General features: G+C 43.6%; 1 protein-coding gene and 1 long non-coding RNA gene across 18 annotated transcripts in view; one reads left to right on the top strand and one right to left on the bottom strand.

Annotated features, from left to right (window-relative positions):
• SLC9A9 (solute carrier family 9 member A9) overlaps positions 1 to 27,748 on the bottom strand; it is a 698,450-nt gene that overhangs the window by 15,669 nt on the left and 655,033 nt on the right. The window lies entirely within an intron of this gene.
• LOC128315289 (uncharacterized) overlaps positions 17,221 to 27,748 on the top strand; it is a 39,408-nt gene continuing 28,880 nt past the window's right edge. The window contains exon 1 of the long non-coding RNA XR_008297956.1: positions 17,221 to 19,104. This is a non-coding gene — a long non-coding RNA (uncharacterized LOC128315289). The remainder of the gene's footprint in view (positions 19,105 to 27,748) is intronic.

Below are 27,748 nucleotides of genomic sequence, written 5' to 3'. Positions count from 1 at the left end.
TCTAACTTCATCTTCCCATATTGTTTTCCCTGTCACTTCGCATGATTGAAGTTTTCTTATAAGCAAACTGGACCCATCCCATTCCAGTATGACTTCACCTTAATTAATTACATCTACAATGAACCTATTTCCAAATTAGGTTACATTTCAAGGTACTAGGGGTTAGGACTTCAATATATCTTTTTTTTTTTGGAGTAATTTGGCCCATAACATCCTGCTTCTTCTGAAAAATCCCAAGTCTTCGGTTCATTTTTAATTTTTTTCATAGTAGTTAAAAAGACAGGCTGGATGTGAATCATAGCTTTGCTACTTATTATCTATGAGTGGAAAAATTTCCTAAACTCTTTGAGCCTCATTTTTGTCATCCCTAAAATGAAAATAGCTTACAATAGTGACCTCACAGGGAAGAAGATTAAGTGAGATGAAAATAGATACAATTTTTAGCACAGTTTAGGGCACATAATAAGCACTCAATAAATATTAGTTAACATTATTATTATTCTTTCACTGTATCCCTTAAGGAGTTTTGTGAGTATTAGAAATATATTTCAAACATCCCCAAGTCAATTTACTCATGAAACACCCACCACATATCCTGCAGAGTTCATAATATTTCTTGTGCTGGTTGCTGGAGCCCTGAGACAAATATTGCAAACTTTCTCTCAGAAGATTCCCTTCTATTCTTGGAGCAGTGCCCCCACACAGGGTGCCCAGGGAGGCATTGCTCGTTGTTTCCTGACAGCAGGATTTCTGTGGAGCATTTACATTGTGAAGGTCCTCATAGGACCCTAACAGGACAGGAATGACCTGTCTGTAAGAACGAGGCGCTTGCTCAGAATGTGTTTGCTTTAAGATCACCTTAGAGCACCTCTTTCTCATCATCACATTTGTTTCTCTGGGCCATGGTTGTCCTTGAGGCCATTCTAACCTTCCAATACTCTAAGGACACCTTCTCTGACCTTTTAGCAAACTCAGTAGAATGCATGCCCTATGGCTCTTTGAGGAAGACAAAACCTTTTCTTTCTCTCTCCCTCCTTCTCCCATCCCTACCCCAGAAATGCTGGCTGCTGTAACCCACTGAGTTTGTTATAGGTATGGGCATCAGGGTATGTGACATTAGGTTATTTTTGAGCTATAAAATGAAGCCCGTTCAGGAGACATTAGAAGCTTTATTTCCTTTGACTGAGGAGATACAAGAGGAGAGCTCTTTGTTGTTACAGGGTCACGTGTCATAAATAATCTCATTCCCCTCTCCAGGCACATTTTTCTCTCAGATGCAATCACTTTCAATTTTTTTTTTCTTTACCTCCACCCCCTACCTGGAAATACATTTTACAATTGCCACTCAGTACATGCCCTAACATCTGCTCAATCATACATATATAACACTAAAAATACTTCTACGATGCACTTGGATCTATTCCTATTCCCTATCCAATCCTATCCCCTACCCTATTCTATCTTACCCCATTCCATTCCACCTGTCTTCTGTTATGCTTATACTAGATAAGGCTAGTGTGCACCAATATCCAATCCTCCTCCTTTTTCAGGTACCTGAAGTAGGTATATCAGCTTCCTTGAAGGAGGGGTGGGGGTAGCTATATGACTAATTTTAGCCAGTGTGTATGGTTCTAAGTGACTAGTGTCACTTTTACATGGAAACATAGACTGAAGACCTCTATTTCGATTAAGCCATAATTCTGTAGGGCCTGCATGCAACCTTGTTGACTTCTTCCCTGCTACCATGACCCAAGGAGGCCTCAGGCTGAGATAGTGGAGCCACAGATCAAAGCTGCTTGGATCACTGAATTGTCATGTGGAGGATAGTGGCTGTAAAGAGTCATCCACATCCTTTGTGGCCTTTAAGTGAGAGAGAAATAAACTGCTTGATGGGCCACTGAGATTTGGGAAATGTTTGTTACCATGGTATAGTCTATCCTGTTCTGACTAATACACTGCTTCTCTTCCATTTCATTTGTTGTTTAGAAATGCTGGTTCCAACCCGTTATGGGTAGCCTCATACAGTTTGCAAATCATTTTCCCAAAGCATCTGCCACATCGATAACCCCAAAATAGAGACGGAGAGAGGACTCTCCATAGTGGAGGGAGAACATAGACGACCACTGTCTGTCCTCAGGGTCCTAATTTCTGGAGTTGGTGGACTTCAGGAATAAGGGCTAAGTGGTTGTGTGACTAGGGTCCTAGAGAGTTAGGTTACAGTTGCTTCGGTGGGGGACGCACCAGAGACTAGGTCCGAAGGTGACTGAGTAATGGACTTACCTTTTCTGTGTGATTTTGCCTTTGAGATGTACATGACTCCAGACTCAGGTCTCATATTCTTGACACTTGAACTTCATTGCCCTCTGTTGATCTCATCCTACTTACTTTTCCAACCTTATTCCCCACACTCTTTCACAAACCTTAGCTCCTGATAAATAAAATAAAGCAACAATTCCCATTTATGTATCACTATGTTTCTGGGCCTTTGCATATGCTGTTCCCTCCATTTGAACAACTTTTCTTTTCAGCTGGCACTTGGAAATCTTAAATCCGTTCTGACACAGCTCAACTGTCACTGCCTCTGAAATCCCATTTATCTTTTATTTACGTCCCTTCTAGCATTTACCATTCCCTCCCCTATGGTTATTATCGTTCTCCTCCAATCTCATCTTGAGCTAAGCTGCTTCTCTTTTAGTTTTTTCACAAAAGTCCATCCAGATAAAAGGTTTCCTATGAACAGTAACCACAGTACATACCCAAAATTAGAAAATCCACTGACTTAAAAAAACAACAACAACAAAACAAGGTTGATTTACTAAGGTTGACATGGAAGGCCTTTCTAGGCTGCCACAGTTCCCATATCCACCAAATACTTTACAGATTTTTATCTTTGAATGTTCTACTTCCACTACTGAGGATGTCCTTCCTTACTTTGTCTTTCAGGGAGACCTGTTTATTCTTTAAATCCTGTGGAATAGATTGCCAGTATTTGCCTAGCCAATATCCAGTCTCCCTTTCCTCCTTACGACAGAAGGAGGTTCTATTTCCTCAGCAGATTGAATGGCAAGTGAAATGGAAAAAGTTTGTTGGGTAGAATTTCTAGAGAAGCTCCTTAAAGACAACATCAAATTTGATGTTTCTCCATTCTTGCCTGGAGCTTAAATGAGCTGTCTGGAGTTCCTGCAGCCATATAGAATCTATAAGGTACACTTGAGGGCAGAAGCTGTATACTCAGGACTATAAAGGAGAAAGACAGAAGGACCAGAGAAATACTGATGACATCATGGAAATCTATTACCAGCTTTATATTGTCTAATGCTTCTTTTACATGAGATGAAAACTTCTATTTTGATTAAGCCATGGTTATTTAGATTTTTCTGTTATATGCAGCCAAACACAGTCCTAATGGGCATACAGCTCAATGCAAATAGTTCCTCTTTGTGTCTATCCCTGTATTCTAACTAGAGGATTTTTTCACTGGGGCTCCCACAGGCTTTCACTCAGACCTCTCTGATTACATTGATGATAATATATCAGGATTTTTTGACTATACATCTCCTCTCCTGTTAGACTGTGAGCTCCTTGAGGGAGGAACATTTTCTCATTCCTTTTTGTATCTGCAGTGATTAATGCCCCATAAGCAGAAATGAGCCTTCCTAATCGATGTTTACTGAATTTTACTGAGATTTGAAAAGCCTTTAAGGTTTTCCGTTAACATGTAAATTATTTTGGGAAAGGTATTATCTAAAGCCTAAACTTTATTTGGGATTTAGTTGGCAAGAAATAAAGTCATGGGAAATGACACTGGATGGGAGTCCTAGGGATGGGGTGAGAGAGATGAGTAGGGTTGGACTGGCCCCTGGAAGGAAAGGTGGGAAAAACTGCAGCCAGAGATTCCAGTCTGCCTGGATCTCCCAAGGCGGCTCTCCTTTGCTGTTACGTTTTCCAGTATACAAAACCTCACTCCCCTGGAAAGCCCTGAGAGGAGACAGCCTGCCTTAGGAATGCTTTACATTACCCCTCCTGCCTCTCTGAAAGGCAAAGCTTCTCTCCTGAGACTGGGTATCACAGATAACTGGCTCCTTGGGCATACTTGCAAGTCCCTTCTGTGTGCCCCAACCCTGTCCCTTTGGTCCTCCTGAACCACTTTGGAAGGGTCCGTCACTCTTGAGTTGCAAGATTAAATGAATGCATGTTTGGATAAGATGCTTTTGGGCCCTAGATCAAAGTCTTCACTGTTCAGGGTCTAGACCTCTTTCAGAGCAAGTATAAAACCTGCCTTCCCCTTCTAGTGAATTATGGGTGCAAAAGGAAAGAAGTACTGCCCATATCTGCCATATCAATACATCTTCTCAGGAGCAGAGCTCAGATGGCGTACTCAGAAACCAATGTACTGAGAAAATGGAAAGACGTACTTTCTATTAAAACCACTCAGAAATTTTATTGGCCTGGACAAATATGATCCTTTGGCTAGGAAAACCCACTGGAGAGCAAGTTAAACCATGTCTCATAATATGGTTATTCTCCCCTTGTAAAAATAATAAAAAATGTTTTGGTAGGTTTGTTCTGTGTGTTTGTGTGTCTGCTTTAACAAACAGTTCCAGGCCCCCCCCCCCTTTTTCTTTGTAAGTCACAGATCTGGATGTATGCCAAACCGGTGGCAGGAGCTGTCCCGCTTGCCACAGAAAAGGAAGAGAAAGCACTGAGTCGTTATACAATCTCACTCTCCTAAATCAAACCTTCCATTTGCCATGATTATTTACCATTGCTTTGTAATTGTGAGCAGACAGCTGAGTGGAGCTGGAAGTGTATTCATTCTTTAAAGTGACATAAAGTGGCACTTGGAGTCCCAAACGATAATTGTTCTTTTCTCCTTGTTAATATCTAACCGCTGCTAGGAGTTCTGTGCAAGATTCATTTAATGCCAGCTCCAGAAATTTCTGTGGGATTTGGCCCTTGGCCTCTTTTTGAAACCCAATTTGAAATCACCCCGAGGAACTGGGAAGGCTGAATTGATTGTGACCTTCAGTCAGAATTCCTCTCTAAATATTTTAGCAGTATGGAGAGTTTTCCCTCATTTACATTCCTCTGCTACTCAGTAGTGGTCATGGGTAGGAAGTATTGGCCGTTTCTCAGAAATGCGATTACTTTGAGGGCATTTCCAGCTCAACCTGAATCTTAGGAATCAGAATCTGGTAAGGAAACTAGGTCTTTGGAGATTTCCATCTTAGTGTTTAGACAAAAATTTGAAGCCCATGAAAACCACTCTGCAATGGTGGACGGGTCCTTGCTTTCAGGGCTTCCCCCCACCCCACACTGAAGTGATCATTTGTGGGTGAGCTGCCAAACCTACTAAAACTTTCTGTTGATCACATGAGTGAGATACAGACAGTCACATCCTTTGGCTGTATGTGAGGTTTCAAATATCCTTGCAATCCCTGCTGATTAACTACAAAAAGGGATAGGAAAATAAATATATGCTGATATTAATGGGCCTTTCTTTTTTTTCAAGCTTTTATTTATTTTTGAGAGAGACAGAGCGTGCGAATGCGGGAGGGGTGAAGACAGAAGGAGACAGAGAATCCCAAGCAGGCCCCACGCTGCCAGCACAGGGCCTGATGCAGGGCATGAAACTGAGATCATGACCTGAGCTGAAACCAAGAGTCGGACGCTCAACTGATTGAGCCACTCAGGTGCTCCTCAATGGGCCTTTCTATAGTATAGAGGAGTTCCTGCTATTCTTACCTCCTGATTTCAAATTCTATGTAACGTAGTTGAGTTTCTGGCCTGAGCTAGAATAAAAAGCAGTAAATTTACCCCTCTTTGACCCTCTGGCTCAGAATTGCAGTGTTAATGGTGTCTAGCATTTATTAAACACTAAGTACGTTGAAAGTTCTGTGTTAAGCACTTTACATGAATGATCTCCTTTAATCCTAGGGGGTACCTCTTTCATTATTCCCATTTTATGGGTGAGGAAACTGAGGCACAGGGAGACAAAGGAGCCATCCCATGGCCACACAGCTAGGTAGTGGTAAAGCCAGGAGGTGAACTCAGGCTGCTGTACTGCCAGATTGACTCTCTATCTCTTTGATTCTGGAGCTCAATGGACTTGAAAAGAGTCATGAGAGGTGACTCGTAGGAGGTCTTAGAAAAGATCTGCACTTTTCTGAATTCTCTGAGGCTTCTTTGGCACCATTCGCACCTGAGGCCATCACGCCAATAGGTGACTGTAGCCCAGAAACTTTGTGCCAAGACTCACGGGCTTGGGTTGGGAGAATTGCCCACCATTTGGTATTTGCCATGAGAGAATTTCCTGGAGATTTCCATTTGCAAAGGTTGGATTTTTAACATTTTGTCCCATGTATCACTGGTTGTTTGAGGAAAAGGAAAGGAAAATAGGGATGCTGTAGAAGAGGAACTGAGGTCTCTCACCATCCCCAGTTTCTCTTAAGTTTTGAGTTTCCATTCATAAGCAGTAGTGTTTCAAGCATTTTAGGAATTGGATACACAGTTGAGAGAGTATGAGATGTGGCTTGTAGCCCAGAACCCAGGAGAGTTTTGAATATAGAGGTTAGTAATGCAAGCAGAACTGAAAGATTCTTTTCTCTTTCATCCAACAAAAGAGAGGTCAAGGGCTTTCAAAAATTGGTGACTGTGGAAGCTTGGAGAATTTTCACATTACACATGCCATCTGCTGACAGAATAACAGTTATAATTTTCTCCTAATTGAATTTCTTTTTTTGTTGCCAATTTTAAGAGTGTTTGCAAAGAAAGGTGTGTGTGTACTCTGGCGGTGGTCGTGGTAGAGAAGGCGTGAGGGTCTCAATAAACCTTCCTAGCACCTGCCTGAGAGCCAAGGCAAGGCCCTGGGCCCGTGTGCACGGCACCGCTAGACATAGAAGCTCTGTGACCTTCTTGAGAATTTGGAGGAAGCCAAGCCAAGCGTTCCAGGACTCTTTCTGTTGATTTCTGTGGGGCTGCGGGACTCCTGACACCATTCAGAGCCCTCCGAGTAAATCTAAAATTTTGAAAGGAAGCTAAGGCATTGTCAGTACAGGCCATGCCCAAGGTCCCCACTGATCACTGAAGTTTACCACTTGGTAACATCCCCTCCAGCTCCCAAACTTCCTTTCAGCTGGGGACTCACAGAGTGTTCTTGCTCAGGGTAAGTTTATATTGTTTTGCAGTGTGGAGTGATATTCTTTATCTCCCATTGGAATTTCCCAGTTTAGGGATGCAGTTCTAGATTTAAGTGGAGCTGGAAAGCTACCGCAGCAGATTTCAGTGACTGCATATAACCATCAGAATGGTATCTTCTGGTGTCCCCCTGCCCCCCCCATCAGGAAGCAAATAACTCAGATTAACTCCAAACTCTTCAGAATCAAACTGCATAGTGTCTGACAGACTGTGAAAGCCGGGGCCAGTGCAGGTCATCTTTGAGTCATTATAACCCACATCATTAGAAGTCTTAAAGCAAAATGTGGCTCCCCTATTTCTGGACCTCACAAGGTGTGGGTCACCATCTCCATCTCTCAGGTCCTTCTCTGTCCTGATAGCTGGGCTGGCGTGAGATGGGGATAATTGCTGGCAAGCAGGGAAGGCCCTAGAACTCACAGCAAGGTAGCTCTCAATGGGCAGTTGGTGTTGACTCGGAAGAGGTGGCAAGGCTGACATTTCTTCTTCGGTGCTTGACCTTTGACTTGGCCAGCTCATACTTCGGGCACAAAATTTTTCTTTGCCAATTTAGGAGACTGCTAATAAAGCAAACTGATTTATTGGAGGACTCAAAAAATAGCCTTTCAAGGGGCAGACATCAAAGGGTGCTACAGATTGAGAGGAAAAATTCTTTCACCCCTTCTTTATACTCTGGGAGTTCTTTTCCTGTGCTTCCCATTGCTAGCTTCTGGTGTGAGTTTTGTGTTTCATTTTTATTATTCACAGGTTCCTGAAGTTGAAAGAACCTGGAGCAGATTGTCCATTGTTTTGAGTTATCCTTGCAAATTTTCTCTCTTGGCCTACACAATGAAGGAACTGACTCTATAGCTATTCCCTCAGGGTTTGGAATAATTCCCATTGCTGCTATTCCTACAGGCGAGTACAATCATTTCCTCATTTTCTGCTCAGCACCTTGTCCCTCAGTGGTAATGGAATAATAGTGAGTTTATAGAATCATTGCATTTATGGACCTTTGCACTTTAATTAGAAATGGCCTGGGTTAAGAGAATTGCATGACGTGGACCCCAAAGGGGATTTTAGAGATTAAAACATTCCAAGAGAAAACAATTTGGGTTTTCCAGGAGGGCTCAAAATTATATGAAGTGCTTACTTTTAAGTATAACTAGGATGGTGTTCACAAGTAGATTTTTGCCTGTACCAAAAAAATGCCTTCTTGGAAGAAAAACAAATTTAGGCTTTTGATCGATTTGTTTTTATTCAGAAAATCTGAAAAGGAATTAATTTTATGTGTGGAGAACTGGTCATTGCTTCTACTGTGGACAGTACTACAATAGGAAAAAAAGGAACATTGCCTTCTGAAGAGAATTGTAGTGAATTGAGAACTAAAGAGCTTATGGAAAATAGCTTTCAAATGATTATTTTTGTTTGCTTAAATGCTTGATTATGATGATTGTAATTCCAGCTATACACAGAGAGAGCATGGACTAAAAAGCTAAGCCTAGACTCCCATTATGACAAAACCCAAAGAACACATCACACTTTATAAAATCCAAATGCCCACAGGTTTCCTGGGTCTGCTGAGTGAAATAGAAATACACAGTTCAGGTCCTACTGATGTGCATTTTCAGGGCCAGGAATTCTTTCCAGGTGTCCTTTAAAAGATGTTCCTTGGCCCTGGGTCACTGTAACAACTTAAGAAATGAGACCTGAATTTGAAATTTTCTTGCTTGCATGCAAAGGTCGGCCCTCTGGATTCCGACAGGAAGCCTCTGGGGTGGGGGTGGGGGGTGAGTAATACATCTGCAGATGGCTCAGGGTTCCAGACAATAAGCTCATTCCAGTCCGTGAACCAGACAGTTTTGAGTGAGATGATTTCATCACTGCTCTAGACGGGATGCCTCCTGCTACTGCGTCACTGCTGAGCAGAGTCCTGTTGCCAGTGACGTTCCATGAAACAATTCTTGTTCTTTGTGTGGAAAGAGTAGAATCATTACACACATGCAGTCATTTTAACTTCTCAGACCATAACCCACATGACTAATACCAATACACTTTGAGCCAAGAGCCTAAAGCCACAATGGCCAGACAATCAAGTAGAGAATTTTAAATGACTTTGGAAGATCCAAGGGCTGTCATGGCAATTTAAAGCTCTGATCCTTTCTGGCCAAAAGCAAACCAAATACCCTTGCTTCTGCCCTCATCCAACTTGCATCATGCTCCCAGAGATGGCGAGGATGTGGTTGCAAGAGAACTGCCACTGCTGGTGGAAGGCTCAGAGGTCTGGTAAATGGCTTGGAGAGCGTTCCATTGTCAGAATGTGAGCCTGAAGAAGGACTAGGGCCACTTGATAGCTGCTGGTCTGCTCAGCTGGGTTGTTAGTGGTAGCACAGGCTGGAGGCAGAGGGTTCTGTGTGAAGGGTGGGTGGAGGGATGCTTCTACACCTGCTCTGTTGTAGGGCCAAACAGAAGAGCTTGGTGTTGGAGGCTTAATTTTACTGCCTCCCAAACAACAGCAGCCAGTGATATGTCGTGCCAGTAACAAGGCTGCTCTGGTACCCTTTGACTTGGCTTTTTGTTTTATTCAGTTTCAAGAATGTTTCTGAATAGTTTTAAAAAACGTTCCTTTGTCTTCACCCTATCAGCTCTGAAGCTCTGGAAAAAAAGGCCAAGACACAGCAAGGGCACCTCACATTTGCTCTGACCGAAATTGACTTCCTTGTCTCCATCTCCCCAAGACCTGTTCTTCCCTCCATGCTCCCTGTCTCATTAAAATCTCCATCATGCACTGTCATGCTCAAGCTCAAGCATGGGTCTGACCTTCAACTCTGTTTTCTCACTTCTACATCACAATTGATCAATCAGTTACCAAGTTCTGTCTATTCCACCTGCCAAAGACTTCCCTGTCCGTCCGTCCGTCCGTCCGTCCGTCCGTCCATCCATCCATCCATCCACTTCTCTCTAGCCCACAACTTGCTGCTGTCACCCAGGCTGCCAGCACCTCTCTTCTCAGTGGCTGCAACAGTCTCCTCACTGGTATTGGGGTTCTGCTGAGCAGGCCCAGCTCACTGCCTGCCTCCATTCGCAGCCAGAGTGGTTCTTCTGCAATGTTGACTAGATTATGGTACTTCCCTACCTACAACCCTACTGAAAGCTTCCTGTGGCCCTGAGGAGTCTAAACTGGACCCTTTGAGACCCATCTCCTGCCTCTTGAAATGTAATCGCATGTACTGAGTCCTGTCTTCTCTTATTCTTTGCACTTCTGCTTCCTCCACCTGGGTGCTGAGTCTTCCACTGTCCCTGGCTAGTTCTTCCTCCTCAGTTACTCAGGACTCAACTCAGGTGTCAAGGCCTCTGAGAAGCTCACTGTGACTCTCCCTCCTCTGAACTTCTACATCCTGAACCCACTATAACTAGGGGGGCTGTGTAATCTATTGTCAAAGCTAGGACACTCATGGGAGTAAAAGGGGGCACCTGTACATATTATGCATGGACAACAGGTGTAAATTGGGACTGATCCAGGCAAACCAGGATGTATGGTCACCCTGATTATGGCATTTATCACACCTTCAAATTGCCTGTCAACTGGTCAGTCCTCCCCTCCCGCTACCAGGTAGTCTGCAAGTTGTCAGATGACAGAGAATACCCAGTTTCAATGTAGTTACTTCCATAAAAGGTTCTCAGTACAAAAATTTTTTGTTAAACAAATGAGCGAAGGGACAAATATGGCTGAAACAAGTTGGAGTCTAGTCACCTGGTCCCAGTCTCCAGAGTCAGATGGGAAAACATAAGTCCTCAAACCCTGCTGGCAGGCATGGATGTCTAATGGAGCTAGGTATTCTCTGTTTCCTCTCTGAAGAAGGCTTCAGCCATCACAAATTGCATAGAGAGGGGGTGTACTAGTTTACCTTGATAACACCCCCCAAATTCTGAATTCTAAGGCACATCTAGCTGAAACGAAGCAGATGGGTTGGGTCCCAAAGTATGTTTCATGGCAGATTAAGCACCTTATGATGTTAAGACACATTACATGATAAATGGATTCTGGGTCTAAATAAGTCACGAAATTAAGCACATCTCTTTATGGCTGAGACCCTTCTACACTGTAAAGTAAGCAGTGTTTCTCAAATTTAGATAGGACCTATCCTCCTTACCTCTTCTCTCTCCTAGACTTCTGTCTCCTAGACTCCTAGACCCACTTTGGGAATTAATAAAATCATATTGCCCACACATCTTTAGGCAGGTGAAAGCTTTGAGTCCCTCAGGGTAAGGGCTGTGCTTTATTTATGTCTTCCCATTGCCTAGACTGGGACCTGACACATAATCAATGCTCAAAAAATGTTTGTTGCATGTGGACTAGAATGCCATGGATTCAACTGAGGACACAAGAGCTTGGGGTTGAGGGAATCTGGGTAACCCTGCCCTGCAGCATCACAGGTACCTTAGCAATAGGGAGGGTGCTGACTTGCCCAAAGATGACCAGTGAGGCTGGTGGAGCTTATCTTTCACTCCCTGTCACCCTCCTTTTGAGCAGTGCCCTCCTTGGCCTCACACCCTGTTTCCATCACACCCTCCCAGCGTCCACTCCCACAGGATTTGACTGTCAGTGTCTGTTCACCAAAATGCTAAGTTGATGAGGCTTAGTCTTACTTGGTGATGTTTGCTTAGATGGTTCCTGCTGACTAACACTCTCCTGGTCTCAAAGCGATGCAGCTTGTGTGGCAGAAGCCCAGGTGGCAGGGCTTACATTGAGCAGGACCTCGCCCCCTCTACTACACATTATATTTCTCACTGGACTCTCACTTGTGAGGCTGTCCTCGATGGTGTACCAAAGCCAGGTGTTCTCTCCAGCACTGGAAGGAAACCTTATGGGTCAGCATTCAGAAAGGAAAAGGCTGAGGATCTTGGCTTTGAGACATCAGGAAAGAAAAGCACAAACTAACTTAAAACTACCCAGTAATGGAGAGAAAAATAAAGCAATCACAAGTTCACAAGTGCAACCCAGCTCCCGCAGCACAGGTTTAAAAAAGTCTCTCTTGAAGAGGTTTTTTTGCAGTGTAACTTTGATTTTTTTTTTCTTTTGAGATACTATTCCTTCTTTCAAATTTATTATTTATTACAGAATGAAAAAATTCCATGAAGCTACAAGCCTCCTTTTCCACTTTCCTTTCTGAAAGGGGGGAAAAAAAAATCAAGAAATGCCACAGTGAAATTTTGTAGTTGAGCCAATATGAGCTGGCAAAGCGAGTCCAGCTGAAGAGACTGTCACCCTCACCTCTGCTCTGAGCCAGGGAGGGTAGGGCTTGAGGGGACTCTCACATAGGTTCCTTTGCTCTCACAAACAAGGGTCATCCTCTGGGCTCCTTCCTGGCCTAACCTGCTACTCCAACTGGAACAGCAGGCAAGAGCCAGGAGTTTCATAGCAGCAGAAGCCCCTCCATTGAGCACACGGAGAACACAAAGCCAGAGGCCTTCTGTTTGGCTTAGAATCCCCTGTACCAGGCCCTGGCATGGTGCTTGGCTGCCATGGAATAAATAAGGATGATATGTAGCCTTGTCACTTTAGGTTAGATTTTACCTCTGATTAAGTTCAGTCTCGGCTGACTTTGCTATCACATGGATTAGGAAGCACTTTGGATTTCAGGGCAGTTTGGATTTCTGAACTACTGGTGACAACTGGTAGACTTACACTGTCATTTCCATGTATAGCTGAGTAAACCAGATCAGAAAAGTTAGGGAATTTGGCTTAATGCCTTCATCTGTGACTGGAACCCAACTTGGCCTAGTTCCAGAGCCCATGTGCTTTCTGCTGTATCCTGCCTCCTCCTGGCCACACGAAGATCCTCTGTTTGTGCTTTCCTGTGTTTGTGGAGCAGCCCTTGTAGCTGGAGGACATCCTAGAGCTGTAAGATGAGGGGTGTGGATTAGATGATCTTGAAGGTTCTTCCTGACCTCACATTTTGTGACGAAGCAAATGTATGTTCCACTGTCTCAAATGGGGTTTGCACCGAAGTAAACACCTAGGAAGAGAAATCTGTCCCCTTCAGGATCCTTTTCCCAAATTGCAAGACCCTGGTGCCTTTTGGACCAAGTGGCATATGTGAGTCCCCAGATCCCTCTGTGCTTGAGGTCACTGCTCTGGCTACAGCAAAGGTGATCTTAACTGAGACAGGAGCCTGGGGCTGGTTAATGTTACATCTCCTGGGGGACAAAATAGAAGCCACTAACCACATTATAGGCCCCAGAGCTGTAATTAGAGCTCTGATTTCTTTCTTTCCTTTATGGTTTTTTTTTTTTGGAGGGGTTGGAGATGGAGGACCCCCCCCCCCCATTAAATTGGTGAATGTGTGGGTATGCATTTCTCTTCTCATCTTTCTTTATTTTGGAGTGTGTTTAAGGATACATATTATGTGCATTCCTCTCCCCATATATCTCTATGCTTATATCAATTCATAAATAAAATATATAGCTGCTTGGCTAAAATGTATCACTTGTCTGCAAGATTCCTCCTGCAGGTTAATGTCTCCTGCCAGGGGAGCTGCCCCGGTTTGCATTGACTTTCAATGACCTACTTGTATGCACTGGTTCAGGCAGAGTTTAACAAGTGGCCTGGCAGATATGTGTATCTGCACGTATTCCTCATTCTTATAGTTGTTTTAGTATTATTTGACTTCATTCTGCCAAAAATCAATAGTATGTGCATAAAGTTAGCTTTGCCATCACACCTTTAGATAGGAAAACGGTCATGAATAGATATTTTTAGAAATGGCTGAGAAGGGGAGGCTAATTCATGCTGTTTATCATTCTATGGCTGTTCTGTTATTGGCATAATTGACATTTTCCTGATAATTGCCTTCAGTATCCTCAGTGCTTATGGGAAAAAGGATCTTCAAGATGGAATCCACCTGAGGACTGGGCATCGTGCAAGTTCGCTTTCTGTTGTTGAATGTGATCTGAGACCGAGGTTGGTGGTTGTGAATTTTAGTAGGTTAGTGTCAATCACGAGAGCTTATCTGAGTCATATTTGGCTGGAATTGTAAATTCCTGAACAATGTGACACTCGAGCACTGGGCAGTCTCAGAATTGGAAGTTGGTTTAATCCCCATGATCAGATTTTAAAATATGATTCCTACAGTATTTACTCATACTGAAGAATTTTATCTTTTAGCAAAAGTCAATGTCTTAAATTTCTCTGTTACCCTTGCAGAAGGTATTTATTGTTCACATCAAGCACTCAACTGGGACCAGAGTAAAAAAAAAGAAAAAAATTTTATAAACTTATTTGCTTATACACATGTGTAAAAACAAACAGAACAAATAAGATGGGATGATAAAACATAAATTCCTATAAAATATTGTAGAATACACTCAGCCAAGTCAAGTTCTTGGTGTATTGAGAATAATTGTTTCTTGTAAACTAAATCACAAAGTTGGATAAAAAAATCAATGGACTATTATTTATATTTCATTTAATCTAGATGCTTTAATAATGTCTATTTGGCCAAATACAGTATTGATTTTTCATTGCTGTGGGATTCACTTAACCTCAGGTAAAACTAAAAAAAAACTAAACCCAAATTGCCTACCTTCTCTTGTAATTGTTGGTGTTTACAGTGGGAAAGAACACGCTGAATGTAGGCAACTGATGGAGGAAGGGGGAGAGAATGTAGGAGTTTGGTTTTCTGCCTGCTTTCAACTGGCAAATGCCTATAGTAGGTGTGAGATAATAGAAAATATGTACATTGGTCTCTGTCTCCTCCCCACTCCCCACCGGGCTCCTGACCCAGGGCTCCTGATACTTGGTATCTTCCTAAGTGATCAGAGTTCTAGGAGTACCACTTGTCCTAATATTTGTCTTTGTCCTGGCCCTGACCCAGGGCTCCTAAAACTCTTGTAAATTCCTAAGTGATAAGAGCGCTAGGAACATTTCTTGTTCTAATGAGGCAACTCTGGGTAGGCTCCCTGATGGGGGCTGGTCACCAGAAAGACCAAGCCATGATTAGAAGCTTGGAATTTTCAGCTCCACCCTTCACTCTCCAGAGTGGGGAGAGGGGCTCAAAATGGAGCTAATAATTGGTCATGTCTACGTGAGGTAGCCTCCATAAAATCCCAATAGCAGGGGGTTTGGAGAGCTTCCAAGTTGGTGAACACATCCACAAGGGGAGGGTGACATACCCCAGCTCCACGGGAACAAAAGCTTCTGTGCTCGGGTTCTGTGCCCCAAGAACTCGCCCTATGTACCTTTCATCTGTCTATTCATCTGTATCCTTTACCAAAACCTTTAACAAACTGGTAAAGTGTTTTCCTGAGTTCTGTGAACCTTTCTAGCAAATGCATTGAACCTGAGGAGGGGGTCATTGGAATCTCTGATCTGTAGCTGGTTGGTTAGAAACGCGGGTGACTGCTTGGACTTGTGACTGGTGTCTGAAGGTGGGGGGCAGTCTTGTGGGACTGAGCCCTTCCCTGTGGGATCTGATGCTATCTCTGGGTACATAGTGTCATTTTAACTATGGATATCCAGCTGGTGTCTGAGACTTGCTTGTTGTTGTGGAAAAACCACCACACATGTGGTGACCAGAAGTATGAGAAGTGGTGTGCTATGTGAGTAGTAAAAGGGGCTCACAAGAATGAAACACAGTAGGGAAGAACTGGGTTTTTCCCACTCAGGAAAGAAAACAATCTGGGTTTTTCCTCTAGAGTCAGGTAAGCCTCACATCCTTACAGTGCATTTTCCAATCTTGACAAGGCAAGACTATTGCCCAACAAGGTACTTAGTAAGTGTGTGACAAGGAAGCAGAGAAATCTAGTGGAGGAGTCTGCATCAGATAAAATTAGAAATTCCAGCTTCTATTTTACATGAACTTTATAAGGAAATTGGCTGGATTCTAAATGGGCTGTCTAAATACTAAAAGAAAAGAAATTCAGAGACAAGGCTGGGTGGAGGGGAGAAGGATGGGCAGTAGCAATTGTGAAGGCCTTGACCAACAGGCCTTATATACTATAACTTCTAATAACTGCCTTATTTTATTATTTTTAAGTTTTATTTGAGAGGCAGAGAGAGAGAGAGAGAGAGAGAGAGAGAGAACGTGAGCAGGGGAGAGGGGCAGAGGGAGAGAGAATCTCAAGCAGGCTCCACACTCAGGGTGGAGCTCTACGTGGGGGGTTCAATCCTACTACCTTGGGATCATGACCTGAGCCAAAATCAAGAGTTGAATGCTCAACCCACTGAGCCACCCAGGCACCCCTAATAATTGCCTTAATTAATTCTTATGGATTTGTAATTTACATGCAATGTTTCCATTTTGCACATGAAGAAATTGGGTGCTCAGAGCAGTTAAGTTACTTGTGTAAGGTCACACAGCTCCTATTTAGCAGGACTGGATTCCAGCCTTTGTGGGACAACACGCTATGCTCTTTCTGCACATGGCCCATGTGGGAAATGGAATTACGTCTAAAATAACATTATCATTAAGATTATTATTTACAATTTCAGTTTGTGCTTATGACTTGTAACATTTTCATCTGCACGGTAGAGGAGCTGACCAGAAGATCACTGAGGTCCTACGTATGCCAAAATGTAATGATTTGATATTATTGGTTTAGAAAAAGCTTGAGATTACCTCTGGCAGTCCAGGAGCTGAATTTGGTTTGCAGATAGGTTTTGTTTTTCCTGTTGATGGAACAGGCAAACGTCTGATGTTTAAGATTTTTTTGAGCTAACATTAAAACAAACAAAAGCTTATCTAAAAATCTGACTCCCAGCTTTTCTTGAACAAGCAGCAGATCTGGCAGTTGAGTCTGCACTCCTGAAAGGTAACAATCCCTTGCCTCTGAGTCCCAGCTGTTCACTTTAGATGTTGTCTGTAATTCTCCACTTTGCCATAGCCCCCACCAACCCGATGAAGCCACATGTCGATTGCTTTTACTTTTTTTCCCCCCCTCAAATCTGGTAGCTCCCCTTATCTGTACTGCCCGCCTTGTCCCTGTAGGCACCTTTAGGTGGGTTTCATGATACAGAGAACAGTAGCGGCTCGAAGAGTACAGACTTGCATTCAAGAAACTACCGTGTCACTGATCGGTGCTTTGATCTCCGGCTAGCCCATTAACCATTCTGAACCTCAGATTCCTCTTCTGTTGTGTGGGAATGGTGAATGATTTGGGGAAGGTTAAATAAAATAGTCCATGCTATTATGCTCTATATATGTTGACTGACCCTAAGGCAGTCTTGAAAACCTTCTTTAAAGAAATTCTGCTTCCCCCTACCACTCCACAGAGGATGCTATAACAGACAATGTAGCCACAACCTCTCATACCCATCTTCACAGCTTAGCCACCTATACCCTTTTCTAGACCATTTCCCCCTCCCTTTCATGCTTTCTTTAGCCAAGCGACTTTTGATTGTGCTTCAGACCATTTCCAACACTATTATAATTACATAGCAACGTCTTTTCATAATGTGAAGAGGAACAATTGAGCAAAATTTGCAAGGGCTCCTGTCCTCCACCCCCAACACTCCTTCACGCAGCTGCTGTTGGCACCTTTCTTTCCCTACTGAGAAGTGAGGCCCCTGCGCTTTCAGGCATTTGGCTACTATTGTGGGTCGTTCCATTGTCACTCCGGTTTCAAGAGCCTGAAATAATATGGCATTGCCCATCATGTCTGAATCACTTTTTTCTTGATTTTAATCGAGTGTCAGCTATGGTGGCGGTACATGCACTTGGAATGGGGAATGAGGAGTGGATCCTGGAGTCCCAATAGTGGCAAGTAAATAGTAACCTTTGGGCTTTGAAAACCTTTGGTTTTCAAAGAGTCCCGGGCCTGACTCAGCCTCAAACAAGAGGGAACGCGGTCTGTGGGGGCCTTTACAGAAGTAACCTGCATTTCGGCAAAAGCATGAAGTTCAATCAAAATTACTCAGAGTGGAGAATGGCTTTCTCCTTGCATGAATGAGAAAGGTGAGACACAACTTTTGTTTTGCCTGCTGAGTTCTCTGCAGGGTTTATCTGTTTGGACCAAGTGTTGAAGCCTCATCGCAGGGTTCAGGTTAACCACTGTGTGTCCACCTTGTGGATGAACAGGACTAGAAAGTGGGTGTTTAGAGCTTGTGCTGGGCAGGTGCTGGGCAAACAGGGAAGGGAGTCTGTATGGATTTACAGCCCAACGCTGGTCCTTCCCCAGGTGTCTGTTTGCTTCTGTGCTTGAGTTAGTCAGTGTCCTTTTTGCTCTACTTATTGGATTATAGCTCTGAGCCTTGCTGCATTTCGTAGCAGGAACATGAGCTCTTACTGGGGAGGTGGAGAGGATGTGGCTCACTAGCACTATCTTGGTGTGTTTCTTTCTCTTGGGGATTCATTTCCCAAGTTCAGGATGTGGCATAGAGCTTCCCTGGTCTTCTGAAGAGCCAAACTCAAGGCTGCTAGCAGGGCATTGGCAACAGAGGACCTGCTGCCTTGGGACAGATACTGCCAGTTAGGAATAAATTTCTTTTCTTTTTAAAAAAAATTTAATGTTTATTTATTTTTGAGAGAGAGACAGAGAGAGAGAAAGAGAGAGAAAACACAAGTAGGGGAAGGGCAGAGAGAGGGAGACAGAATCCTAAGCAGGCTCCAGGTTCTGAAGTATCATTACAGAGCCCGAAGTGGGGCTTGAACCCACAAACCGTGAGATCGTGACCTGAGCCGAAGTAGGAGGCTCAATGACTGAGCCACCCAGGTGTCCTGAGGAATAAATTTCTAAGTGTTTCAGGGTGCTCAAGCACGGCTGAATGAATTCCTTGGCTGGTTTATTCTTACACTTTGAGAGCAGCTTCCATAGTGCAGTGAAAACACAGAATGCAGGAAAATGCTGTTAAGTTAGGCATCCTGGGGGCTCTGAGTAGATGGATCCGTTTTGGGAGCTTGCTCTGAGAAATTTGGAAACCAATCGTTGCAGGTAATGCGTGTGTCCTAAACTCTTTACCTTTCTTGCTGGAGGGCAAGGAATACAGGAGCATGGGCGGTGAGACAAACCCTGGGGCTGCCATTGCTACTTTATAATCTTAGGCAAATCACTTCATCTCTCTGAGCCTCAGTTTCCCTATTTTTTAGACAGGGATCACTGCATTCATTGAGATGATGCATGCTTGCATCACTGTATGCCTGATGCTTAGCACACAGTACGTGTTCAAGGAATGTCAGTTTCATTCTCCGTTTCCGATGGCCATGTATTTGCTGTCCTAGCAGAAAGTGGGTTGAAGGCATGGAAAGAGTGTTTAATATTTTATCTGTTATCCATCATTTACTTTCTCTTTTCTAAAGCATTACAGCTCTTTTCTGAGAGGTAAAGAAGGCCCTAAGAAGATTAAATCAGCATGTAAATTTCAGCTTCGTTCAAAGCTAAGCCCCTTAAGAAACCTTTATTTTGCAGAGAAGCTGCAGCTGTAGCAGGGACTCAAGCACAGGGGCTGCAAGCCCGCGCACTGGCAAGGCCATCGGGGCTGCTTGCCTTAGCACGCTGGTTCTCAAACAAGCAGACAGCAGGATCGCCTGGAGGGCTTGCTAAGACAGCTTGCTGTGTGGGACCTGAACATTTGCATTTCTTATGATTCCCAGAAGATGGTGAAGTTCCTGGTCTGGGTACCACAGCTGAAGAAGAAACACCACTTAGTGGGAGGAGGCACGCAGGCAGTGGAGACTCCTGGGCTCTGGGCCTGTAGTGTTTTTAAGTAGCTGCATGACCGTAGGCAAGTCAGTTACTTGAGCCCTAGGAGACACAGCTTCTTTGTTGGACAAGACACAAAAAGTATAATTTGGAAAAAGTGTAATTCAGAGCAGAGTTTCCTAATCTTTTTTTCTCTAGGGGGTGGCCACCCCAGGCCCTGCTGGGCTTATAGGGGCCGCTGAGAGGATCAATATCATGGTACATCTGTAACATATCCAGAGTGTTTGGCATACAGGCTGGGAAAGTCTGACCAAGTGGTTAAGAGCATGTGCTTTCGTGTTCTGGAAATCTTAGGTTAAGTACTCCTTCTGCCTTTCCATGTGGTCTTGCAGCTGTTCACTAAGGAGTCAGCCTCAGTTTGGTCAGCTGTGAAATTGGCACAGGGCTTGTACCTGTATCATAGTTTTGTGGTGGATATCAAATGAATGCATTATTATTTCCATCTCTGAAATTCTGCGATTCACTCTTTGGGCCTATCCTGTACCTTATTGGAAGAAGGGGATAAACCTTCCCTGTTTAGAAATGTAAAAAGTTAAAAAAATTTTTTTTTGAAGTGGGGAGTACTCTAAAAGCATGCTTCTCAATCTAATATGCATCCAGATCACCTGAGGGAGGACCTTGTTAAAATGCAGGCTCTATTTCCTCTGGTCTGGGGTGGGGCCTGAGATTCTGCATTTCTTTTCTTTTTAATTTTTTAATGTTTATTTATTTTTGAGAGAGAGAGCATGTGTGTGCATGTGCAGTGTGGGGAGAGGGCAGAGAAAGAGGGAGAGAAAGTGTCTAAACTGGTGCTGTGCTGACAGCACAGAGCCCAATGCAGAGCCTGGACTCGTGAGCTGAAGTTGTATATGTAACCGACTGAGCCACCCCCGAGATTTTCCATTTCTAGACAGCTCTCAAATGATACCTGGTCCACAGAGCTACACTCTGAGTAGCAGGACTCTTGAACAGCCGTTCCCGAACTGGTTTGCATATTGGAATCATTCGGTGATCTTTCAACAACCCCAGGCCATTCTCCAAAGCAATTAAACCACAGTCTCTGGGGACAGGGTACAATGGTTGAGGCTTCCCAGGTGATCCCAAGGTGCAGCTTCTCAAAGTTGGCTGTGTATTGGAGAATTAAAAAAAAATGATGTTTGGGTCCTGCTTCCAGAGATTCTGACTTGGTCTGGATGAAGTCTGAGCATTAGGGTTTTTAAAAGCTCTCATCTAATAAGCAGCAAAGTTTGAGAACCTCTCTCTGAAGTCTAAAGCACTCTTTAGTAAGGCACAGGGAGAAATTGGAGTGATTCATATTCCAGAAGCTTCAAATAATTAATTTCCCTTCACATGGACCCCCCTCTTCCCTAGGAGATTTGCACTGAAATATGGCCAAAATAAGAACATGTTTTACTCTTATTTTAAAGGCAAAAACCTGTTTAACATCTGCATTCAGGAAGCTGTGTTGTCTAGTAGCTCAGAAATAGGCCCGAGAGAGCATTCAGCTCCTAATCCCTTTCACCACTGCCTTCAGTGTGACCTTGGGAAATCTTTTCATGTTCATTTTCCATATTTCCTCCTTTGCAAAACCTGGCTAATCCCACACAGTGACCACAGGACTGGTTTATGGTCAGATGTGACTTCAAAAACATTCCTGCTGCACGTCTCCTAAATTGTTGTGATTTGCTGACTAAGTTTGGACATTTATGCAAATGCACATTTGTGAGTCTTGAAAATCTGTCCCATTTGAACTATAGTTTTCTATGTGTTCCCTCTTTTAATGGTACCAACTACTTCCTGTTCTATTCACACAAGGTTTAGGCTTAACATAACCCAGAAATTCATAGAAATTAGCAAGAAAGCAGAAATGGTTTTTTAAAGCTGTGCTGAGAATGCTGACTGTACCCAGTTAGTGTTCTTCTCAATCCCCCAGCGGAAACGTCCCTCACTTGTCTGTGTAGTCCACCTGGTGGCCCAGCCCATGCTTCTGGATGATTGTCTGAACTCCAGCTTAATGAAATGGGCTCATGAATTGTTGTTTCATCAGCACTTAGTGCACTGCCCTTACGTGCTTAAGAGGTGCCTTTTGGACAAGTGAATGAGGCGGTAGAAAGAAAGAAAATAAGATAGTACAGAAGAGCCAACGGCTTCCAGAAAACAGGAAGGAAACAATATTAAAGGCAAAAAGGAGAAAATAAGGAATTGATACTAATAAAGAGTAAAGGGAATGAAGTAAAGGGCTGAAAAAGCCCAATGAAGGAGATGTGGGAGAGGCCTGGATGTCTGAGGGAGGTGTGTGTGGAGTGAGGAGAGTAAGAAGGCCCCTGAAACAGCCAGAGAAAGAGTAAAAAATGACAGAGAGAAAGAAATAAGGATAGTGAGAGGAGGGCCTAAGGGAAGCTGAAGGTAGAGGGAGAGGAGCAGAAGCTGGGAAGAAGGGGTGGGGAGAAAGGGAGGGCTGTCACAGGGGACAGGACCTCCAGGGGACAGGACTCTTTCTCTGTACCGAGGACAGCCCACTGTGGCTCTGGCCTGAGAGAGGCCTGGAGGGAAAAGCCAAACTGGTACAAGTGAAGTGGGTCACTATCAGGGATTATCACGTTTTCTGGAATTGGATGTTCAAATTGCATAATACTCCTTGTTCTCAATTATCCTCCACAAGAGAGCAGAGTCCCTCCCGTGGTACAAACGCACCTCAGCTGAGCCCCAGACAGCCACTACTAACACCACAGACAACCCCTTGGCAGCCTTTCCTGCCCTTCCTTTCTACCATATCCTGCCCTTCCCCCACAGAGCCACAACTGCATATCCAGGCATTTCCCTTCCTGACTTCTGCGCACGGCCATCTAGGCTACCTTCCTGTTCCTCCAGGGCCTCTGCCAGCCCATTCACAGCCTTTGTGCAGATTAGAAAAAGGGGCCCATGAGGGTCATGGGCAGATGAATTAGAGAAGGGTACAGGTAAGAGCAAACAAGACTAGTATCACAGAGCCCGAGATTCCAAGGAGAAGCTCTCTGTGTGTGCTGGGGGTGGGTGTGTGGGTAGAGCAGTGTTTGGGGAAAGTTTTTCATAGAAAGTGATATTGGAACTGACTTTCCAAAGATGAGCAAAATTTTCCCTGTTCCAGGTGTTCTTTTTAGGCGGGGAAAAGTGGAATGAAGGGAGAGGCCTTCTGCAGGGACGGGAATAGCAGGTGCAAAGGAGCAGAGGTGGGCAAAGTTAAGATACACAGTATTTTTGGAATGCTCATGTAAAAGGCAGTCAAGAGGGGCTGAGTGATGGAAATAAGGTTAGAACAGGTAAGAAGGGCCATGTTATGAAGGAACTTGAATGCCAGGCTCAGAACCAGATGTTCTATGAAATAGGGAGTGTCTGGTGTTAAGCAGGGATAAGACATGAGCTCTGCATTTGAGAATGATTACTCTGGAAAGGTATGATTCATTGCTTTTTATATATGAGCAAACTCATCCTCAAAGGTGTATTTATAAGTGAACTGTTCTGTGTCCCACAGTTAATGACAGAACCAGAATTTGACTCCATTTTGTTGTGTTAAACCACACCTCAGGTCTGAGTGACCTCCGTGAGATTTCCCTTACAGAACTTGCGAGGCTCATCTCACCTCACTCAGAAGCCAAAAAGGACTAGATTCAAGGCTAGCCTTGATAGTGCTCTTTGGGCTTCCAAAAATATGATTTAAAAAAACCTAGTTCTTTCATTTCTTAGCGGAAGGACTTTATTCATGTCAGATTAGTCTTTAGAAAGCTAAACCAAAATGCTCCATTGGGCATTTATTGGCACTGAGTTCCAGAAAACATGTCTATTGTCAGCTGAAAGAAGGAAAGGGGGAAAATCGGGGGGGAAGAGGGCTCAACTGTCTCTAAGATCCCTATGGGAAGACCGTAGCCATGTCAATTCTTAGTGGCCCACTGCTATGGCAGACTTGGAAGCCAAGTTGCATCCACTTGTTTTGGTCTGTTCCTTCAACATAACTTCATACCAGGTTTGTTTATGATAACAAAATCGACATTCTTCAATGTTTTTATCCTTTTCTTGTCTCTCATACACAAGTGAAAATTCTACTAAACTGAGATGGCCTCAGGGAGAAAAGAGAAAGGGCCTTGAAAATCCCTTTGATGAGGTTGATCTTGTGAATCTCTGGTTGCTGGAGCCATTCAAGGAAACAGCTTCCCCATCCCCCTTTTAATGCCCATACCTGGGAAGTGACTTTGTTTTAACTCCAGCAGCAAGAAACACTTGGGTGAACAGGGGATGTACCATGAGTCTAAGCCACAAAACTGAGAGGAACCCAAAGTCTGCTAATCATCTGGAGTTTTATAAGAGAGGCACTTGGGATAAGGGGATGTTGGTGCCTTTTGCACTTGGCTTCAATTTGAAGACATGCAGGCCTCAGTCAAGAACTTGGTTTCAAGTTGATAGACTTGATAAAAGTCCAGCCAAGGCTGTCTCATAATGAGATATCCAACGTCTGTCTTCAGAGAAGCCAATAAATTACTCTTATCACTGCTGATAAGGCTGAGACTCTTTGAGGCTTCTCTCAATAAAGAAAATGTGAATAATAATGACTCTTCCCCAAATGTTCCCTGAGACATTTAAAATCCATTGTCTATTAGTAATTTTTAAAAACGTTGGTTTAATATCCTCCCCTTCTTTAAGTCTGGTGGCTTTAAACACCTTAGTTTTAACACACAGATCTTTCCAAAAGTTGACTGTGTACCTGCAAGCCAAAGTGAAAATTATCCCCACCCTTAGGTCACAATTCCAGCCCCACAAATTCCCCCTTAAACACACACACACACACACACACACACACACACACACACACTGGCCTTCTAGCTCCTCCTGCTGGTGACTGCTCAGCTCTGCTTTTAACTTTATAACTGGGTCAACTAATTGATTTATGTCTATGAATAATAACTTTCAAGAATATTTTATATTTTGATATCTGATCCTGGACCAGATGTCAAAATTAAAATCTGGGGATTAGGAAAAAGATTCCCCTTTCCTTTGCACAGGCAGTGACCAGGCAAAATCACAGCTTTTATATCAATATCCACGTGCTTGCGATTCCTAAGTGCCAACTGATGTATGCCTTTTGGGTAGGGTGGGAAAGGGAGAGATCTGAGGGCAATTGTTTGAGAAGCTCCATGAGGCATTTCTCCTGCTGCTTCTCACCATGTTCTAGAAGGTGGTGTCTGGTCCTTCTCCTAAACCTCTTATTGAATCACAATTATTTCGTGAGGCTGCAGCAGCGACTGGTGGTGATGATGACAACACTAGAAGTACTGAGTGCTAAGCACTTTATATTCTTTACCTCATGTATTCCTCTTGACAACCATATGAGGTAGGCAACACCATTTTACAGCTGAGAAACTGAGGTTCAGAGAAGTTAAGTATATCTCATAAGTGGTGAAACGAGAATATGAACCAGGTCTATGTGATCTTAAAGTACTGAAGGCAATTTTTGTTGCTTTGGTAAAAGTTCACAACTGCTTGGGTTTCACTCTCTTTACAACAGGGGTGCTGGGGGAGAGCAAACTGATAGGAAGAGAAAGTCTAGGGAAGAGGCAGCCAATGAAAATACAAATACTCTACATAGGGTAGAAAGCTCTCAAGGAAATGCTTTGGCAAATTTGACACAACTAGTTAGTGAAGGTCAATTCTGTTTTAAAGCCCCTGATCAAAACTAACTGCCCATCACCTCATTAAAAAATAAATATGCGAAGATAAAAAGTATGTCTTTAACCAGAAGTGGGCTGGCAGGAGTCACAGTTCAAGTCACACAAGTGCCTCCTCATCTCTTTTCCTGGCCTGTCTCACTTTCTCAGCTGTCAAGTGCTGGAGAAGAGTATTTGCTGTTTGTCAAATTCATATTTATCTGAGAATGGACAAAGCAGTCTCAGAAAACCTCCTTTTGTGCTATATTCTAATCAGCAATTTAATCAGATTATGAACATTTGTTTTTTTTCTCTTTGTGCATATGATCAAAAAATCATAAAAATGGAATTCCTTAGAATAACAACCTAAAATGTGACCATGAGAAATATGGACATTGTTTTCCTTACTGTCTCACTCTAGCCTCACTTTCTTCCTGAAAGATTCAAATGCACCTCGGAAGCACCACGGGGGGGTTGTGGGGTCATAGTAGGAGCGCTGAACAGGAAAGCAGTGGTTTGTTGGCAGAAGGCTGAGGGCTCCCCAGAGGACCTGGCCCCCTTTTGCCATCACGTCAGCATCCACCTGCTTCCAGCTAAAAAACCTCAGGACACCAGCATCTTCTGCTTGGGGTATTGCCATGGCCTGCTCTCCCTGCTTGCCCTTTGTCCCTCAACACATTCCCTACACTTCAGTCAGAGTGATGATTCTAAAGTATGGCTTCCTTAGCATAAAACCCAGCACTGGAACCTGGTGAACTTGGCTCCTACACTGTCTGGTCTCTGCTCCTCCCCACCTTGTCTTTCCCTGTTCCAGACCTTTCTCAAATATGCTTGCCTCTTTCTTCCTCTCTTTTCTCCTGACCTGCAAGCATGCTGACTCCTTCCCCTGGTTATATCTCAGAAGGAATCTTACTTCCTCAAGGGGGTCCTCCCTACTCTCTATCCAAAGTTATGTTGACCTGTTTCCCCCTTTCCTCTTCTATAATAATTACGGGTAGTTTGTTCTTTATAATAACAAGTAACTCAGGGCTCTGCTGGGACAGGCTCCCTAGAGCAGATTAAGCACTCTTCCCAACTCTGTATTCAGTGACCTCACGTTAGTAGACTGACATCAACCAACGGTGGGAGGATTTTTACCTTATAAATTAGCATATGCTATAAAGCAGTTTTTAACTTTTCTCCCAGAGAGCTGGTTGTTAAACATTTATGAGCACACCACTGGTTATTCCCATAAGAACTGAAGGTATCCCAGTTCTGCCCACAGAGCCTGGCTCATAATAGGGTTCTATAAATATTTATGAAATTAAACAAACATAAATTGAGACTTTCAGTGTGGCCATACTGAATTGTATTTTATAAATATATATAAATATATATGTGTGTGTGTGTATATATATATATATATATATATATATACATACATATATATAAAATCTCTCATCTTGACAATGATCTCATGAAGCTAGTATTGCGTCCCTTATGTTTTGAATGAGGACATTTAGATTCAGCAAAGTAAGTGATGTGCCCATTGTCATAGAGTGAGTTAGCTGACGATCCCTTGAGCCTGCACCCTGGGGCATTGCTCCAGCCCATTGCCTTCTGCTCTTGGCTGTCTGTACCCATGCTGTCTTCAGCCTGGCTTGGGTCTCTAAATACAAACTGCAGCTTGTCTTTTCCTGGGCGGACTTGTCTTGTGTATTCATTTGCCTGGTCCCAGTCTCACAATCATAGCCAGTTGACTGCCCACACTCTGCCTGATCAAGGTCTCTAGTCTGTCCTCCGGATGGGCCCTGCCTTTGGACACCTGCATGTGGCCCAGAAGGCACAGGACATGGCATAACAGATGAAGGCTGGGAAGCTTCTGGAGCCCCATGCCTGGGACTCAGCAGTAGGGTAATCAACTCATCCTGGTTTACCCAAAACTTTCCCAATTTTAGCACTGAAAATCCCACGTCCTGGAAATCCCCCAGCTGGTATGGTTGGTCACCCTACTCAGAGCACAGAGAGATCTGAGGCCATTAGAGGAAGGGAAATCCCAAAAGAGTTCTGAAAGCACAGCATCCATATAGACTTCCTTAGGTCCACCTTCATACTGCCTGCTGACTTTATGTGTCTGCATCCCCATCTTTGAGAGTGACTAGCACCAAGAGCAAGTCATTTAATTTCTCTAAGCCTCTGTTGGTTGATGTATCTACAACATAGAGATAATGAAGACTAGCTAC

This window comes from Acinonyx jubatus, chromosome C2, assembly GCF_027475565.1.
Source record: "Acinonyx jubatus isolate Ajub_Pintada_27869175 chromosome C2, VMU_Ajub_asm_v1.0, whole genome shotgun sequence".
NCBI lineage: Eukaryota > Metazoa > Chordata > Mammalia > Carnivora > Felidae > Acinonyx > Acinonyx jubatus.
The sequence above is the reverse complement of the archived record's forward strand: the minus strand, read 5'-3'. Positions and strand labels throughout refer to the sequence as shown.